Genomic DNA, 20,835 nt, shown 5'->3' on the forward strand with positions numbered 1-20,835 from the left:
TTGTTAATTACTTAAAGAAGTTTATATTATGTTTTAGAAAATACTACAAATGGCGCAGTAAACTCCATCTGTAGCACGATGCTACATTTTAGGATTACGTATGCTCCAACAAGGTTCACTTGTGTTTCGACAGAATACAGACCACTTCGAATTATTTTATTCGATTAAGCTAACGTGCCTATCACGTTGAGGTTGGCTACGCCGGGATTCCTTTTCAGCAGGTAGATATCCATACAAGTGGACCTTGTTGGAGCATACGTAATCCTAAAATGTAGCATCGTGCTACAGATGGCGTTTACTGCGTCATTTGTAGTATTTTCTAAAGCGTACTGTTAAGACAGCAGGTAAAAGTTGGTGTGTGTTCTGTCGGAGCTGTCTGCGACGCGCTGATGAGATCCAAAAAGATCGAAATCGCGATCGGCGTCTGGCAGTTTCGACAGAATACAGACCAATTCGAATTATTTTATTTTATATTATGTGTTGAACATAGCATTCGGTAACGCAAAAAAAGCGATAATAAGGACAGCTATTGTCTTTCCTGGTTCATGCGCTATCGTGATCCTACTCCAATATTTTATTGGAAACAGTTCCTTGTTTGTTGACATCACGTCTTTGGTTGACAGTAATTCGAGGTACAGATCTCCAAGTGCAACTTCTTGCATCTTGGTGGTTAAGGAGAGAGAGAGGCTGTCGCATTCGCAAACATGTAACCGGAATTACGTATTTGAACGTCTTGACACGTGTGTAGCCGTTGACATAGATTGCAAGTTCTACAAATATTTCGAGTTATTTACTTTTGGACGTTGATGTAGGCCAAACGGAAACGCTTCGCCCCAGTACATTCTCAAGGATCTGTCAATACCTATACATATAAGAAAAGCGAGATTGATGTCTTGAATTGAAACCAGTGAATTACATGACGCCTGAGTTTGACTCAAACCGATTTAAATTCTTTTTATTGTGAACGAAAATGATTCTTATAGAAAGAGAAAATTACAAGAGATAGTCAATGAGCTAATCTTCGCTTTCCCTAAAGCTAGAACATGACATATCTTTAACTATTTGTGAACAGTAATCTAATCTAGGTTCACCTCTCCTCCTCCTAACTCGTGTTTCTATTTCTAATATGTCTCTGACTAGCTCTTCATGCTTCAGAAGATGTCCTACCAATCTATCTCGCCTATTTTTGATTGATCTATTTTCATATTCATCCTAATACCTTCTCGTTTCTAACCTTCTCTATCCACAGTATCTAAATAATTCGCCTGTGACACCACATTTCGAACGCTTCTAACCTTTTTCTTTTCCGCCGCGCCCACCGTCCATGTTTTCTAACTTTCTACTTTATATCCCTACTACTCCTTCCGTCCTGACTTATCTGACTTCCTAATTTTTCGTCTCCTATCTTTATATACATTCTTTCCCTACGTTTTCTTCCCTTGCATATCAGTCGGTTTTCCTCAGTTCCTCCTTCCTAGATCTTAATACTGAGATCCTATATCACCTGCAAATGTAAGCATATTAATCTTTTGCCATAACGTTGTACTGTCTTTAATGATGTTTATAGCGTCTTCGACGTATAAATTAAAAAGTAGCGGCGACAGTGTGCATCCTTGCCTGACTCCCTTCCTATTATTTCAATTTTTATAATGGATAATAAAACTCCACTATTAATATTAGATAAAGCTTTTAGAGATTAAAACCCAGGAATAGTGGGACGATTGGGAGCACCCACTGTAAAGTTTTTTTACGTTTATCTCAGTGCCAATGAATTTGGAAAAACCTTCTGCCTTAAATTCGAATTAGAACAATTTTTCGTCGGTAAAAGCGATTGTGGGGTCTATCGCAATTTCATAGACGTCAATCGTCGTAAAATCCAAACCTCGTTGGACATTTATCACATGTCAAATCCTGCCAGCAATCCATAAAAATACTTTAACTCCTGACTGTAAATAGATTTCGTCTCGTTTCCGAACAATGTGCCCTTCGCTCGGAGAGAAACGGGGAGAAGTGCCTGTTTACCTCGTCAAGCTGTGTGTGTGGATTGGCCTGAAAGCCAGGCTTCGATGAAATATTTCTGATCGTCGTGACCGGACTGAAAAGCAGTTTTCACTCCCCGACTTCCTTCGTTCCTTCATTCGTCCCACCACGTTTGGCTGGGCTGACGGTTTGGGAGCTGCTTTGCGGCAACACGATTTTACATTATTGAAATATGTCTGCCGACCAAAAGAACTTTGAAACTTTAATAAGGACTCTGGAAGATGCTTCGAGTTTTTATTAAAACGCCAGCTACTGAATAAAAGATACAAGGATTGATTTAAGACGACGCCGGCATACACCATAATTCCATTTCGTCGATGGTTTATCTTCTTTCTATTTAAATCACAAACACCTGCGTACGTAAAGCCAGCAAGAATATATCAGAAGTAAAAGAACTTCCAACTACTTACTGCTTAAAACCATTTTTAGAACTCGAATCACAAGAAAGTACAAAATAAATTATTATTACTTTCTTTATTGAACCAGGACGAAACAGTAAAAAGAAAACATCATCAAAATACTTTTATCATTTGTACATTTCTGACGCAATTGAATCGAAAATTGTAAATAAGTTTTCAAAAACAGTTACACACTCTGTCTACTATGGAGAAGACAACCCTTTCATGTGGATAAAGCCTCTCAGTAAGGGAGGGGTGATGCATGGCCAAAACAACTCTCGATCTCTTCTGTTAATGAAAACGCTGAACATGTGCGACATCTTATGTTTTTTGATGACCGATTCATTGTCAGGGTGATTGCTGGATTATACGAAACATTGAAATCAATAAAGCTGCAGAAGGCTCGTGTGCTGCATCAACCAGAAGAATTCAGCCCGAATTTCTAGTCTTTTTAAAAACGTAATCACTAATAGCAGAGCCTGATTCAATGAATCACATTGAGCTTTAAATACAGAGTAAATAATGGACATCAAAAGACGAACCACGAGATAAACAACGACAAAATGGTCGATCTAAAATCAAAGGTATGACGTTCGTTTTTGTTTTTGGCATTGAAATATAGTTGGTCTTCATGAATTTCTTCCCGAAGGACAAACAGTAAATACTAGATTGTGCGACCAAATTTGTGCGTCTAACAATTCAGAAGAGACTGTCTAGAGAGTTTCTGATCACCACCACCACGGATCACCTTCCCTACTCGCCAGATTTGCCATTCCTATTTATTATCTACATGCAAAATGATAGTACTGGATGCGGCAGCGGATGATGTGAAGGCGACAAAAGGAGAAACGTCGTATCACAGATACCTCCAGTGATGCACTAAATATGTTTAGTAACAGTGGGTCCAAAATACAAGCATACCTGCCAACATGAATAAATAATAGTTTGCATGGCAATGACGTCTAAGAGCTATTTCATGTCTAACGTGAATTGTTTAAGTTCTGACAAGTATTCAGATCAGCTAATTCGATATTGATTATGCAACCTCTCCTTCCATTGTACCTACCTACCTGTCTCTCTGTGTGTGGTAACGACGTAGGACAAGTTGCCAGACTTGAGGATAATAACCGAACTCCCACGTCGTTCAATCAGTATAAGCGTGACGGTAAGTAGACATGTAATATTAATTAATGAGCAAGTGGATTAGTTTAATGCCTTAATGAATTATTAATTAATTAATTGTCGAAATGGTAATTGCAAAAACTGTAACTGTTAGACTTTTATTGTACTTCTAGTTCAAAAAATGCAGGAATTCTGGCAATTGCTTGGCATTTATGGCATTAAGTTTATTTAACAATTTTTAATAGATACATGAAGAATTGACCTCCTCGTGAGGTATGTACAATAGATACATGGAGAATTGACCTCCCCATGAGGTATGTACTTCACTTAAAAGCGTCCTCCTTTTTATCCTTTCAACGTTTCTTAAGTTCTGTCCAATTTTTCTTATTACAAAACGGAGTAACAGACAAAGTTCTCTATTTTTCTGTAGTGACACGAATCCTTAATTGAATTGCTTGCCGAGGAGACGATGTCCTTCGTTAAATCTCCGCGAGAAAGGAGAGAAATGAAGAAGTTTGAATCTACAGACTGCTACTGAAACCAGCGGTGTCAGAGCTGCATAATATTGAAAGTTTTTCTTACGCGGAGAAAGTTAATTTTGAAGTGTTTTAATATCCACCCTGGACCCGAAAGTTTTAAACGCCACTGTCACGTTGCACACTCTTCGGGATTACTGATCTGCATGAAAATTTTGCAACGGAAACTTTGCAAGCGCGAAAAAGTCTATTTTAAAATTACAATAATGTTCCTTGAATACCGCATAATCCGTCTTTGAACGTGTACAAAGTTTAACGATCGTGTTTTCCTTCACGTCGCCTTGTGTTTTTTCCTTTTTGGATAAATTAAATGTAAACAGTAAAATCTCCAAAAATCCTGTTTCTCTCTCCTCTAGATAAATTTTATTTCGTGTGTAAACGATACAACGAAAACAACAAAAGATGAAGGAAGATAATCTTTTGGCCTAACTGTAAGCAAAAAGGAAACAGTGGGTACACCAATTATTATGAACCCCTCAGGCCAAAAAGCATTTTATGGATTCTCTTTCATTGGCAAGGAAGCAATCTGATATCTGGAGAAACAGGATATTAATTAAGCTTGAAATTACGTTTTAATTTAATTATTGTACTCTTGATGTCTATCTCATTAGATTATGAAAACAGGGTCATGTCTAGAAAAAAATTACAGCCCCATTCCTCCACTATATCCAGAAACTAAACTATGTAATCAAAGAAAAAAATCACTTTAATGTAACTAAGATTATTGCAGAAATTAATTGAAAAGAATTTCAATTACGAATAATTCCATTCCAAATTTCCAAGATCCTTTCCGCACTCCCTGACTCAGTTTGTCCTCTTCGACCACCCCCTAGACATGGCTCTGTACGAAGATAACCTACTATTATTGAGGTGTAACGGTGAAAACGTAATAAACTTTTCTAATTCAGGGATTATGCATTCATCACTGAACAAAGGACCGAACTGGATTGTATTCAGTTTATCAAACGGTCAATAGATTTTCAATTCAACTTCATTATGGGTAGGTAGAAAGTTGGTTCGCTAGTCATTTGTCCTGACACTTGATTGCTTCTCTCCGAGAATAATCGAAACAACTAGAATTCAAAGGGTGAAATTATTAACCCGCTGAAATAGTTTATAGTCTGATGAACAGGAATAGGATTTGGGATGATCAAGTTTCAGACTTATTGCTCCTTCGATGGTGTACTAAACAATGACGACGACGTCATTTGCATTTTAGCTGCTGCTCCTGCTGCTGCTTTTGTTTGCTTCAGACGACTCACTAGTTTGATGATAGAATTTACTCCTTCTATTGGACTTTTGAGAAATTGAATTCAACTTCATTCGTCGACTGAACTCGGAATCGAAAATTGATCATATGTATCATTACCAGAAAGTTTCTTCTGAACTATAGGTGTTTGAGATCAGTTTATGAGAATGTAGAATTAGAAAATTTAATAGGTTTCCAGTTTTTATTATATACAAATATCATCATTAAGGAGTTGATTCCATGGTTCAAATTTCATCCCAACATTTGGAATTACGAAACTCCAGATAAAAAACAAGCTACGTGGTGTCGTGGGACACCCGGTAGGAACAAATATAGGGTCAATTGAAAAGTCCCCGGCCTGACACATAGATGGCGGCACCAGAACTAAATCCATATGATTTTCAGTTAGTCCTAACCTTCAAAAGACGCGTCTATAAATTTGACGGCTGTCGGATCATTAGTTTGTGAATTATAGCATTTTTAGTGAAGCAACTTTTGTTATTGTGAAAAAAATGGATAAAAAGGAATTTCGCGTGTTGATTAAATATTGCTTTTTGAAGGGAAAAAATACAGTTGAAGCAAAAACTTGGCTTGATAACGAATTTCCGGACACTGCCCCAGGAAAATCAACCATCAAGGATTGGTATGCTAAGTTTAGACGTGGTGAAATGAGCACCGACGACGGTGAACACAGTGGACGCCCAAAAGAGGCTGTTACGGACGAAAACATTAAAAAAATCCACAAAATGATTTTGAATGACCGTAAATTGAAATTGAATGAAATAGCAGACACTCTACAGATATCAACGGAACGTATACATCACATCATTCACGAATATTTGGGTATGAGAGAGCTCTGTGCAAAGTGGGTGCCGCGCGAGCTCACTTTTGACCAAAAACAACGACGAGTTGATGATTCAGAGCAGTGTTTGAAGATGATCACGCGTAATAAACCCGAGTTTTTGCGTCGATATGTGACAATGGATGAAACATGGCTCCATCATTTCACTCCGAAGTCCAATCGACAGTCATCGGAGTGGACTGCACACGATGAAGCCGCTCCAAAGCGTGCAAAAACGCAACAGTCGGCTGGCAAGGTTATGGCGTCTGTATTTTGGGATGCGCGTGGAATAATTTTCATTGACTACCTTGAAAAAGGAAGGACCATCAACAGCGACTATTACATAGCGTTATTGGACCGTTTGAAGGACGAAATCGCCGAGAAACGACGGCATTTGCAGAAAAAGAAAGTCCTGCTTCACCAAGACAATGCACCGTCTTACAAGTCAGTGAAAACGATGGCAAAAATTCATGAATTGGGCTAACAGTTGCTTCCGCATCCACCGTATTCTCCAGATCTGGCCCCCAGCGACTACTTCCTGTTCTCAGATCTCAAAAGAATGCTCGTTGGGAAAAAATTTTCGTCGAATGAAGAGGTGATCGCCGAAAAAATGGTATCGAAAAGTTGGAGGATCGCTATAATCAGTGTATCACCCTTGAAGGGAATTATGTTGAATAAAAAAAACGAATTTTGCAAAAAAAATGTGTTCTACTATTTTAGGCCGGGGACTTTTCAATTGACCTGTTATTAATTATAAATTTGGACATGGTATTTTGTAAAAATAGACTGACGAACATCTTTTGTTTTTTTAACAATCAATTGATGCTATTAAGTGGTATCTTACGCGGTCAATTGAAATAGAAGATAAACAAGCAAAAGGTAAAAGTAAATAAATTCGTTCTCGAACGAATAGCATACTCCTGTTGTCCGCCTTACGAATGTTTGATCGTTTAATCTTCCGGATCGCTCCCATTGACTAATACATGCCCGATCCGTAAAAGGGTTAATCAATAATTTTGACTTGACAAATATCTCTGTCACAAGCAGCCGAGTCAATCGGCAGTGCTCTTTGCCGTTGAAAAAAATGCGCCAAGTTAACTGTAAAACCGGCCTTGTCAATTCCACTTCGAAAGATAATCTTCGACCGTTTCAACCATGAAGAACGTACAGAATCGTTCAAATGAAATCCTTGTTCTGGTCAGTTTAAATCGAGAACGACAGAAAATTAGTTTTCCTGTTCTCGGACAGTTCAATTCATTCTACTTCTACATATATATTAAATTTTCATTAGGAAAATTCTATTTTTACAGTAAATTGCTCCGGAAAATTTAATTTTTCTTTGCATTTATGGAAAATGTACCCTAATTTGCATAACCGCGACGCGCTTATTTTGGGTTACCTTTAAAATTGGTTCAGTAGGTACATTAAAAAGGACGGGCTTTTACGTAGAGAACCCTTTTCCGAATGTTTTAGACTAAAACTTCTACACCAAATCTATAAAAATTTGAAACTTTCGATAATCACAAATCTGTAAAAAACATTGGATTGATTTGCAGGATTGTACTTCGTTTATTTCAAATCCTATTTAACGTTCGTTCTATTTTCATTAAAAAGAGCTGAATTTCGTACACAGAACCCTTTTTGATAGTTCCAAAGCTTTCAAATGTATCAAAAACGCAGAGCAGTAACCCACTTCTTTGATTAAACGATAGTTTGAAGGGGGGGATGGCGTACAGGGAAAAGCTGCTCTTTTTTCTTCGTTCCACGAAAAGCTTTCCACTAGAGGTCGTATATAAAGCCATTTCAAAGCCCATTTTCCGGATGCTGTCAGTCAGTCGTATCAATTTTCGACTATCAATCATCCTGGACATTACATAGCAATCAATTTCCCGGTTTGGTCACTTAATAATCGCCATATAGCTTAGACAGGGCGCATCTGCCCACAGAACCCACGAACAGCAGGGAATTGAGGTAATTACTGACGCTGGGGAATATCGTATCAAAATTATAATCAATAATGCTAGTGCAAGAACAATATTACAGATTCCATTAAAAATCCGTTTTAATTTTCTCAAAGAGTAGACGTTAAAATTAGATATAACGTATGCCAAAAATGTTCAAAAATTTTCTCCTATTTTGAATTTTTCTCGACTTGAGAAAAGCAGGTTTCCTTCTGTTGGGTCGTAATTCGCTTATTTGAAGTCCGATTTAAAATATATTTGAAATATCAAAGAAAAGAGAAATTTTTAAATCTGTATGCATCAAAATCACTAATTGCAACGTCATTATTCCTTGTGATTCTAGCTAATATTATCTCGAACGAGATCCTTACTTATTGTTATTATCATTTGTGCGTGAAGTAATCTATACAAGTGACAAAACGAGTCACAATACGAGCAGGTCGTGACTGGAGGATGTGAACAAAATGGATCTTCAGAATTTGCTAGCACAAGGCTGCCGCTGTCTATATTAATTTCGAAAGAAACGAAATGGAAAAACATGAAAGATGCTCGAATCGTGACAGTAAGTTGTAATAACGGAAAGGGAAACTCCACAAAGGTAACTTCTGGAAAGGAATTTATACCGTTTATATACAGCGTCGTTTGATGAGACAGTTTATTAAAGAAATTCTTAGATATTATTTAAGTTCCTAAAGTAAGTATTTTCATTTTGAGCAGAACATTAAATACTAACAAAGAGCTCTTAACGATTAAGCTTTTTTGAGGGACGTATACACTTTAGGAATTGTGGAAATGGGAAGATGGTGGAGATGGTTGGGGAGAGAGATGAAAGAAAATATTTTTTTGCTTGAGTGATCCAAATTAAGGCTTGGACTCCTGACAACACTGATGATGTCTAATAAGTTCGAAATCGCGATCCATATCAGCGTCTTCGATAAATTATGAACCAAAAGATTAATTTGATTTTCATAATCTAATTTAAACATTAGAGGTTGTTGCTACTGTCACTTCTCGTAGCGTAGTGGTCAGAGTATTGGATCATAAAGCAAGGGCACCTGGGTTCGATTCCCGGCGAGGGTATGAGAGCAGCAACAAATTTTTCCTCAGTATCTTGAGGTAATATGTAGTGGGAAAGAAGTTGAATTAATTTGAAATAAGGAGAAAACAGAAAACGATTAGATACGAGGGCGGTTCAATAAGTACCCGTGTTTGAAGACAGAGGACGTTCCTGAGGGAAATTGGTGTTGTCATCGTGTGCTGCCATCTATTAAACCACGCCAAAACGAATTTCAGACTGATTGATAGGTTAGTTTGGATTTGGCAGTCATTCGACTGAGACGTGTTTCGTTATTTTCGCTAAGATGGAAAAAGAGCACTAATGTTGGGTAACTCGCTTTTTGTTTTTGGATGGGAAGAAATGCGAGGAGATGAAAACAGAGTTGGATACAGTTTATGGAGACATTTCTCCATCTACGACCACAATTAGATATTGCTTCAACGAATTTAAACGTGGGCAAAGATCCGTTTTTGATAGGAGCGACCAGGAAGCCTGGCAAACCTTGTAACCGAGGAAATCATTTCACGGATTTTTTAGGAAAAGGAAGAACGATCACTGGACAATACTACAGTGGGTTATTGGACCGCTTCGACAAAAAATTGAAGGAGACACGGACGCATTTGACGAAAAAGAAGGTGCGTTTTCAACACGATAACGCACCGGTACATTCATCATGAGTTGTTGCCGCCAAAATGCATGAATTACGTTATGAATTTGCTGCCGCACACCCCGTACTCACTCGATTTGACTCCCTGCGACTTCATCTTGTTCCCTACCATGAAGAAATGACGAGAGAGAAAAAAATTTAGCTCAAACGAGGAAGTCATCGCCGAGACAGGGGGGATTTTGGAGAGTTCGACAAATCTTATTTTTTGGAGGGGTAAAAAAATGGCAGGGTTGTTGGGAGAAGTGTATCTTTCTAAAAGATGACTACGTTGAAAAATAAAAAAACCAATTTTTAAAAAAAAGGTGTCTTCATGTCTAACACGGGTACTTATTGAACCGCCCTCGTACTATGAGTTAATAGAATTTTTCGATACGTTAATAGGAAATGTCACAAACTGTATCAATAAATATTTCGGTAGATACTTAATGAAAATTTCCTTACTTCATCATCTTTACACCGTGGTAGTAATCAATACACACATGAAGGAAGACAATGGAAAAATCAACGAGAGCCACTTGTCAATTCCTCGCAGCTTCGACCAATTTGAAAATACCACAAGGAGTGTCTGAGGAAGTTGTCACGTTAGCGGTGCCGTCTGAAACTTAAATGTCTAACTGGAGACAGTACGTACCACGTAGGTACACGAACTTGAAGAAATTACTGGCTAAAGTGGAATGATGTAGTCGTTCGCTCGAACGGATTCTTTCAGTTTTCTTTTTCTCTATTTTTGGAAAAGAGCCAGTCACGTTAAAATGCTTTATTGGCCTGCTAGGGATTCTTATATCTCTAAAAACTTTTCACGAATCGGAGAAACATTTGGAAAATTTTAAATCAATCAATTAGTTAATGTCAAATCTAATTCAAATCAAGTCTGATAAATTAAAAAAGAACAGACTTTTTGCATTGATTTCCTCTTTAACTATTCAAAATAAAACTCTCAGGTTTTGACCTAGATTGCTTGCAAAAGTCTAGATTCTCTAATAACTTTATAGTAAAATCCTAATGGCAAATGCATCAAATTTTATAATTATTCTCCCTATTGGATATCATCACTTGCCTATTTCAAATTAGGATTAAAATTATTGAAATTTAACAACAATTTTCTTTGATTTAATGAAAATAGACATATTGCTCATACACCCAGTGTCCGATTTAAAAGTATGTCATCATCATCATAAGGTCGTCAGTCCTAAGACTGCTTGGACACGTACCTCTTTCCTATTCTGAGCTAAACTTCGCATTTCTCTAAAACTAGAGCAGCCTACATCCTTAACAATTTGCGAACAGTAATCTAATCTAGGTCTACCTCTACTCCTCCTAACTCCTGTTTCTGCCTCTAATATGTCTCTGACTAGACCTTCATGCCTGAGAAGGTGTCCTACCAAACTATCTCGCCTATTTTTTATTGACTTCCATAGAGTCCTCTGTTCTCCTATTCTTTCCAATACCTCTTCATTTCTAACCTTTTCTACCCACGATATCCTCATCATCCGCCTATAACACCACATTTCGAACGCTTCTAACCTTTTCTTTTCCGCCGCGCCCAGTGTCCATGTTTCGCACCAGTACAGTGCCGTGCTCCAAACATATACCTGTAAAAGTATGTATTGATTGACTTTTTAAAATTCATGACTTTGTCAGATCTACATGAACTGTGTCGCTTATAAATTATGACGTTCATATTTAATACAGAATTCAAAAGAAAGAAGAAATATTATCGTAATAACCAAATGAAAATGGTACTTCGAAATCCAGCACATGTCTGTCGAATGATGCTATAAAAGATTTTCCAATAACAACAGTAATAAAATACAATAATTGATCTGCCATAAATCCCGATTTCCCACCACGCACTAATCTTTCCTTCACCGTAATTCTTTTGCAACGCTCTAAGCATCCGGGATCGCCATTGAGCGGATCGGTAACGGCCAATCCATCTTTTTCGAAATATTGCCCGAACCATTACCTATTATTTATGAAACTATAATTCTTGCCGCCCCCCTCTGTTCAACACCACTCGCAAACTAAACTTTATTGATTCCCACCAAGCACGAGTAATTGTTCCGAACTGCGGCGACGATAAATTTTTCCAAACGGACACCAATTTCTCCATTCGTTTTCTTAATTGCTCTGTGATCATTAGTTATATAATAACCATTAATATTAAACTTAGAAACGAAATCAATAAATCGCTTATGTAAGTACTTTCTAAAAGCATACGGTTTATTGTGATTCAACTTTTGATATTTACCTAGGTAATTCAGAAAATACTACAAACGGCACAGTGAACGCCATCTGTAGCACGATGCTACATTTTAGGATTACGTATTTTTCTTACAGACCACTTCGAATTATTTTACCTAGGTAATCTTTATGTAGGGTGATTTTCGATGATACCTTTCGTTACACTGACTTGGTGAACGATAATTTTCACATAAAACAACAATTGGATGTTGCATTATGTTTAGAAAAACTGATAGACTAGTAGGATTTATAACTACATGACATTTAAAAGGAATAATTAGAAAAATAGGTTGTAGAAGTCATCTGTTAGGTAGTTCATTTGCACCAAACTCAGACTTTCGTTTACTAGTGTGTTGCTGACGTCATAAAGGGGATAGGTTTTTACTTGGTCGTTTTGGTAGTCATTTGATTCATTTCAACTTCGATATTCCGCTTTACACGGTTAATAGTCGTAAATTTAGTTTTAAAAACAATGATGTACTGTCTTAGTTGATGCGTGGGTGATGAGCCCATTTGGACATTGAAATGTTAGGTTATGTTTTACGTTTATTAGCATCTGGTAAAATTGTTGCGATTCTTTGGAAATAGGCATTTTCTTCTTAATATTATTATGTAAATAGGCGCAGCTTGCGGTGGAAAGGGGCTATCAGAGACCCCCATAAAGGCGCGAAAACGTTTGAGAAAAATGGCACGTTATCAAAAAAGAACAATAAAGGAGCCGTTTTAACTTCAGAACGCGAAACGTACGTATGGCAGCCCTTTCGGAATATTTTACCATAGAAACATCATTATTTACAGACGGTAATTTAAATCTACCTGCCGCTCTCTCTTTTCCTCCCTCTGCCTCTCTTTCGCACCGCCGGTCGACCGTAATGCTGCGCTAAATTCGCAAACAAGGAGAATGCTGATTAATGATTCCCGATCTCGACCCATTTTTCCCGGGGATGAAGAGAGAAATGGTCCTCTCTTTCTTTCTACCGTTTACCGTCCGTCCTGTGTCCCGTCATAGGTACCATCACGCTCATGATGGATTAAATGTTGTGTAATGGCAAATTATGAATGCGTTTGTCGTCATTCACAAAAAGAGTGTATTGTTCATCACCCTATTAGTAAATTGACCAACTCTTTTAATACCCGAATGATCATTTTCCAAAATAATGTCTGCAATTGAATAAAATAATTCGCAGTGGTCTGTATTCTGTCGAAACTGCCAGACGCGGATCGCGATTTCGACCTTTTTGGATCTCATCAGCGCGTCGCAGACAGTTTCGACAGAACACAGACCAACTTTTACCTGCTGTCTTAATAGTGCGTTTACAATTATTTTATTCGATTATGGTAACGTGCCTATCATGTTGAGGTTAGCTACGTCGGGATTCGTTTCAGCAAGTAGATATCCATATATTTAAATGGACCTTGTTGGAGCATATGTAATCCTAAAATGCAGCATCGTACTACAGATGGCGTTTACCGCGCCATTTGTGGTATTTTCTAAAACGCGCTGTTAAGACAGCAGGTAAAAGTTGGTCTGTGTTCTGTCGGAGCTGTCTGCGACGCGCTGATGAGATCCAAAAAGATCGAAATCGCGATCCGCGTCTGGCAGTTTCGACAGAATACAGACCACTTCGAATTATTTTATTCGATTATGGTAACGTGCCTATCACGTTGAGGTTAGCTACGCCGGGATTCGTTTCAGCAAGTAGATATCCATATATTTAAATGGACCTTGTTGGAGCATACGTAATCCTAAAATGTAGCATCGTACTACAGATGGCGTTTACCGCGCCATTTGTGGTATTTTCTAAAACGCGCTGTTAAGACAGCAGGTAAAAGTTGGTCTGTGTTCTGTCGGAGCTGTCTGCGACGCGCTGATGAGATCCAAAAAGATCGAAATCGCGATCCGCGTCTGGCAGTTTCGACAGAATACAGACCACTTCGAATTATTTTATTCGATTATGGTAACGTGCCTATCACGTTGAGGTTAGCTACGCCGGGATTCGTTTCAGCAAGTAGATATCCATATATTTAAATGGACCTTGTTGGAGCATACGTAATCCTAAAATGTAGCATCGTACTACAGATGGCGTTTACCGCGCCATTTGTGGTATTTTCTAAAACGCGCTGTTAAGACAGCAGGTAAAAGTTGGTCTGTGTTCTGTCGGAGCTGCCTGCGACGCGCTGATGAGATCCAAAAAGATCGAAATCGCGATCCGCGTCTGGCAGTTTCGACAGAATACAGACCACTTCGAATTATTTTATTCGATTAAGCTAACGTGCCTATCACGTTGAGGTTGGCTACGCCGGGATTCGTTTTCAGCAAGTAGATATCCACACAAGTGGACCTTGTTGGAGCATACGTAATCCTAAAATGTAGCATCGTATTACAGATGGCGTTTACCGCGCCATTTGTGGTATTTTATAAAATGTCTGCAATTGTACAAAAAAGCTACCGAAAATTTAAATTCTTCTTGATTATTGTCTACACACCTTAAGTCTGATTTGAAATTAGTTTAAATGACCGAAATGATCAGAATTGAGTCTGACATAGGTCATCATCATCATCATAAGGTCGTCAGTCCTAAGACTGGTTGGAGACGCACTTCTCAATCTTTCCTATCCTGAGCTAATCTTCGCATTTCCTTGGAGGAACCCACATCCTTAACTATTTGCGAACAGTAATCTAATCTAGGTTTACTTTTACCCCCGCTAACTCCCGTTTCTGCTTCTAATATGTCATGACCTTCATGTTTAAGAAGGTGTCTTATAAACCTATCTCGCCTATTTCTTATCAACTTCCATAGAGTCGTTTGTTTTCCTATTCTTTCTAATATCTCTTTATCCAAGGTATCCTGCAAATCTAAGCATAGTAATCCTTTGCCCTTGTATATATGTACTATCTTTAATGATGTTGATCGCGTCTTCGATTAAAAAGTAGCGGTGACAGTGTGCATCCCTGCCTGACTCCCTTCCTACTATTTACTTCTCTACGTTGCAGCCCCAGCTCTATAACTGCCTGTTGTTCTTTATACAAACTAAGTATCACTCTTCTGCCTCTACAACTCATCCCTACATTTTTAAGTATATTAAACATCATGCCTCATGTAACATTGTGAAACGCTTTTTCTAAATCAACAAATTCTTTTTCTATCGTTTTCTGTATTATTATCCGTAAAGCTAGAATGACCTCCTGCGTTCCTCTGTTTCTTCTAAACCCAAATAGTTCTTCTGCCGCTTTTTCCATCATCCTCTGTACAATTCTAGAGGCATGTATTATAATTTAAAAATTTAATTATGTATTTTGGATAAAAAATTTATCTCACACAAGAGAATTAATCTAAAACCACGATTTGATTTTACTGGAATTGCGTAAGTACAGACGGCCAAACCCAACCAAAGCCAAATTCTGGTATTGTTTGTTCATAAAATATTTAGTTTTATTGTTTTCATTCGATACATGCAAACACAAAAGCGAAACTGGTTGTTGTGGTACGTATATAGTACAATAGGGCAAAACTACATTACCAATAAATGATTTGTAGGGGATAAACTCTTTAATAAAGTATTACGTTACAATGGCGGCATTAAATGGAATTTGTTTGCGATTTGCATGGGAATTATTACGTCAAGCTAACTCGGTTTCCATTCAAGCAATTATAATTTAACAATCAAACTGAAATGCATTGTTAAAGAGGCCCATACGTGTACACATGCCGTGAAACAAGATCGATATTCAAATCACAAACACCTTGTTATGCAGTTATGCCAACTTCTATTGAAGACCATACAAATCAGCCAATTAGCAAGCTTTAAGCTCTTGTAACTTCGTATCAAATACGAAATTAAAATTCGAAGTTAATGTTACAAAACCATTCGGTTGATCTCAGCATTCTTTCCACTGTAAGTGGTGAAAAAACATTACTGTGACCAGTAAAATATTTTTGTAGCTTCAACTTTTTGTTCAATTTCGTTTTTGATTGATCTAGAATGAACTTCAAACAGTACTGGGGTAAACTGATACTGTCCTGATTCAGGTCTAAATGGTCTTGTTGCTTCTTAACGTTTGACTAGCAGGAGTGGGGAACGTCTTCAAGGGTCCTCTCATCTCTGATTCTGGATATGAACTGGCGATTTCTTTTAAAAAAAACTTTTCGGTATTTCATTCCTACCAGCCAGTAATGCCGGTGGGCGGACAGTCCCTCTGGACTACGCCGAAAGGTAGGGCAGAAGGCCCTCTTCAGTCTCCTCTCAGTAATCGTGGGAATGGGTGGGTGGTGTCTCGGGTGAGAAAGATGAGACGGATAAAATGAAGACAGAAGAGAATGAAAGATTATTTGTGGAATATTACTGTCCCAGCATTTTCCTAAGTGATCCAAGGAAACAACAGAAGATCTTGGACCAAGACAGATGGACCCGGAATCGAACCAGGGTCCTCCCGAATGCTAAGCAATGGTCTAAGTTCTATTTATGTCGGTGTGTAAGGAGCAATCGTGGCTGTTGGTCGGTAGCGTCCGGATATTCTTGAAGATCGCGTTCCAGATATGGTTGAGTCCGAGGGTATCCTCTTTCTTCTTAAAGTTCTGGGGATGTTTTTGGATTCCGATGACTTCTCTAACCATTCCGCTGTGATTATAGCCGTTGACTAAAGCTAGTAATTTACAATTCTCAGAGAGTATTTTGTAGTCGCCGTTGCTGACAGTTTCAGAGTCTCCTAGCCTGCTGCTTGCTTTGTGTTCCTTGAATCAATATCTTAGCGGCTCTTATATAGAGTTTTATGCGGTAGACTTGTGAGACTGAAAGAGGGCCCCTGTTTGTCAGCAATAGGGTAGGTACTACTTGACTAACACAACGTGATATCTCAGTATCTTGTATGATAAACAGTCTGCGTAAAGTAAAGAAGAGAACGCATTCCAAGGAATAAAGATGTTTGGACACTTTTAACGTACGGTTTTTAGTGGACGATGATCTGGTATGTTTTCTGGCATCTGTTTCTTTAAAATAGTTGTGTTTAATTCAGACATTTATAGTTTTAAAATACTTTTTCTAAAATTGCAATCAGTCAGGGATGTGATTTATTTGAAGTAGTCGTACTTAAAATACAAAAATCGATATTTTCTATTTGCATTTGGATACTCATTCTGATCCGAATCCTTCATGAACATTACAGTAAATCATAGATTTTATGACTACTTATTTAGTATCTGGTGTTACAGGCGAATGATGAGGATACTGTAGATAGACAAGGTTAGAAGTAGTTAGTATTAGAAAGAATAGAAGAACAGTGATCACTGTGAGTTAGTTAGAGACATATTAGAAGCAGAAGCAGGAGTTAAGAGGAGTAGGGAGTAGACCTAGTTTCCTACTTTAAGGGAAATGCAAAGATTAGCTCAGGATAGGAAATAGTGGAGGTACATGTCCAACCAGTCTTAGGTTTGATGATCATATGATGATAATGATCTCAAATATAAAATCGTTCTAGGTTTTGCACCTGCTATTTTTCAAACCAGCAAATTATAATATTATGTATGACCCAACTCTTTTGCACCTGTTGCCCAGTCTTCCCACAACTTTGACTTTTCATTGCTTTGAATAAATGAAAGTTTATGAAAAAAGTTTAGAAACTGAGTCCCCTGTTTTAATTGTTATAAATGTTAGCATTACGGCGTTGCGCTGGTAGTACAGACCGCGGCGCTGGGACGTAAATTTGCGACGATAATTATACAAAACGTGCAAAAAAATGGGACGAAACTTTGTTGGAAGCACACGCATAAAACTCAATTAATCCCACATTTCTCGACGTTTCCAGCGAAACGTTTTCATAAATCATGCGGAACCCTTGATAATTTTGATGAATGAATTACAGTTAGATACCAAACGGTTATGCCGTTGCTAATTTCAACTTTACCTAATTGTAAGATCTAAAAGCTATTGAATTTCAAGTAAAAAGTTACAATTCCGGAGTGTCCTCGAACCTTCTCGAAAATTTTAAATCATTCTCGAACCTTGCAGATGTATGGCATTCAGGAAAAATTTGTGGCATTCTGTAACGTTCTGACCACACGTTGGGACTCGTTCGGTCGACGGTTTTTAAACTACTCTTCTCTCATTGAAACCAACCCCCGTAGCTGAAAACCTAAAGCTTCTCCGTGAACGTAGAATGGAATCATACCATGCATCCCTCATGGAGTTGTGAGATTCGGTTGATATATTGATGGGGAGATATTAGAAAGGGTAGAAGAACAAAAGCGCTATGGAAGTCATGAAGGAATAGGAAATGCAGAATGGTAGAACACCTTTTGAATCATGAAGTACTAGTTACAGACACCTTAGAAGTAGAAGCAAGAGGAGAGATGAATAGTTAAGGTGTTTGTGGAAAGATTGCCTCTGGATAGGAAGGAGTGTGTCCAGTTATGGACTGCTTCTTGACGATAAGAACTGTGATTATGAGATTGTAGTACCTCAATGTTTAACAAAACATATCAGAGATTATAAACCTTGTTGGAGCATACGTAATCGTAAAATGTAGCATCGCGCTACAGATGGCGTTTACTGCGCCATTTATAGTATTTTCTAAAACGCATCGTTGAGACAGCAGGTAAAAGTTGGTCTGTGTTATGTCGAAGCTGCCTGCGACGCGCTGATGAGATCCAAAAAGATCGAAATCGCGATCCGCGTCTGGCAGTTTCGACAGAATACAGACCACTTCGAATTATTTTATTATTATATCAGAGATATTTGTTAAGTGTTTTTTGTAATATTGAAAAATTAATATTAAAACCGAGAAAAAAAATCAATCAGGTGTTTTGTTGGCCGTGTGAATGTATTCCATCCGAAAACGAGACGGAGACGTCAATTGACGTATACTTTATTTCCTGTTGACAGCCGTTAGAACGCAACGTTGGGTTTTTGCCATAAGAATACGTTGACAAAGAGATAGTCGACAGTTTGTAGAGAAAGCAGCCATTACCGAACGAAAAGGACAATTTATCAGGAAGAAATCTCGGAGCGAAGCGTTTGTGTCAATGCGCTGATGGATAAAGGGGCGTTATTTTTCATATTTTTCTGTTTTACTGTCCTCGAGGGATGAAATGAAACAAAAAAAAAAAACAAAGAGGGAAGAAGCAAGGCGCTGTTGCTGCAATCTTTATTATTATATACGCGAAAGTTCTCGTATTTCGGAATTCTGATGTCCAATATCATTGTCCACTGCGGATAATGATTTCCTTTTTGGGGGGTTTATTTCAAGGCGAATTTATTACTGAAATAAACAAGCTATATGTTGCTGGGCATCTTTCGTAAAAGAATGGTCTATTTATACAGGGCGTTTTTGAAATTAAGTAGCAAGTTTTGGAGGAAGTGAATTGACAGAGAAATTGCGATAACAATTGAACAACTACATCGACGTAGAATGTAAACACTAATGGCGTTTGTGCACGCGCTGTTTCATAAAACCCTTTACAAAGAAGTTAAACGGATTTAGATTATGTCGGCCAAGGTACAGAACCCGCACATTTAATCCAGCTTCTAGGAAACTGTTCGTCTAGAAACTCAGGCATTACTACTTCTTTACTGACCTATGACCGTGATTCTACCTGCACCGAACTGGTCCTTGAGTGTTCTTTCAAATACGTTTTTTTTCAAACGGTGGAATTTTGGACCACCAAGCATTTACTTAATTTTCTTGTTTTATGGTGCCCTATCACCAGGACCGTCTTTACCAAAAGGGCGCACCTGCCCAGGGCCCCCGCCCTTACGAGGGCTCCGGAAAGCCGATATTATTTTCTTACATTATTCTGTTTCCGAATGCAGAATGCATCCTTATTCCTTATCCCTAGATCGAATATCAGTGACTTCTGCTAGTTTTTCAATAACAATATATATAGATACATATAAATATGGATAAGTTTATTAAGCTGACTTGTCGGATCCCTTCCAGCACGAATAACATGATTTTGAGTCTTCGGGCGATAAAGCTAAGGGAAGCACTTGTCAGTTTTTAGTGTTCGGTTTCTAATTAATAACCCTCCTTAACATGGAAACTTCGATGAGTCGAAGATCCTTAGCCCTTATCAGGTGTCAGGTTCGTATCAGTATAATAGGTAACTATCGAAGCATCTTTCCGCTTTTGCATCATTAATATAGCAAATTAGTATTCAGTTACATCAATGAAGGACTCACTAACAATATGACACATCTACGAATAACTACAAGGGTGTACGTTATAAATAATGAAGCAACCTAGACCTTTAATTATTTACGAATAGCAATCTAGTCTAGGTCTACTTTTACTCCTTAAATAATTTTACTTTATGGCCACTGTGACTCTAAGCGCAAGAGTGAAAAGTTTAAGATATAATTTAAAGGACTAACAGGACAGTTTTATTTAAAAAAGTCATGCCCTTCAAAATAGGTAGCCCCATTTGTGGCAATACATTTGTCTCATCTCTGTTTTCATTGTGAAAAACATCCCTGGAAGTCGTAAGAAGTCAGACTCTTCAGCTCTATGTTGTTTCCCCTTTTATACTTCATTTACTTTCTCTAGCGATGTGCCCCTTCTAATGTCTTGGATGCGCGCTGGCAAAATCATACGCAGGGAGAAAAAAGCTCATTATACTCTCGACTCTTGTTCATTAAACATACTTTTTCATACAGTACCTGCCAAAAGTTTTGTTCAATCATGAATAGTAGTGCGAGTCGAAAACAAGCGTTAAAGCCTTTAATAT

General features: G+C 38.0%; 1 protein-coding gene across 6 annotated transcripts in view; it reads right to left on the reverse strand.

Annotated features, from left to right (window-relative positions):
- Nucleotides 1-20,835, reverse strand: part of LOC108735721 (cubilin) — a 230,979-nt gene that overhangs the window by 8,861 nt on the left and 201,283 nt on the right. Inside the window, exon 1 of one of the 6 annotated variants that reach the window (XM_018467870.2) lies at nt 1,296-1,314. The exons of the other annotated variants lie outside the window; for them this stretch is intronic. The gene's annotated coding sequence lies outside the window, so the exon portion shown is untranslated. Of the gene's footprint in view, nt 1-1,295; nt 1,315-20,835 lie in introns of those variants that run through there. 6 annotated transcript variants of the gene reach the window in all.

Source organism: Agrilus planipennis, unplaced genomic scaffold (assembly GCF_000699045.2).
Source record: "Agrilus planipennis isolate EAB-ADULT unplaced genomic scaffold, Apla_2.0 scaffold5, whole genome shotgun sequence".
NCBI classification, from domain to species: Eukaryota; Metazoa; Arthropoda; class Insecta; order Coleoptera; family Buprestidae; genus Agrilus; species Agrilus planipennis.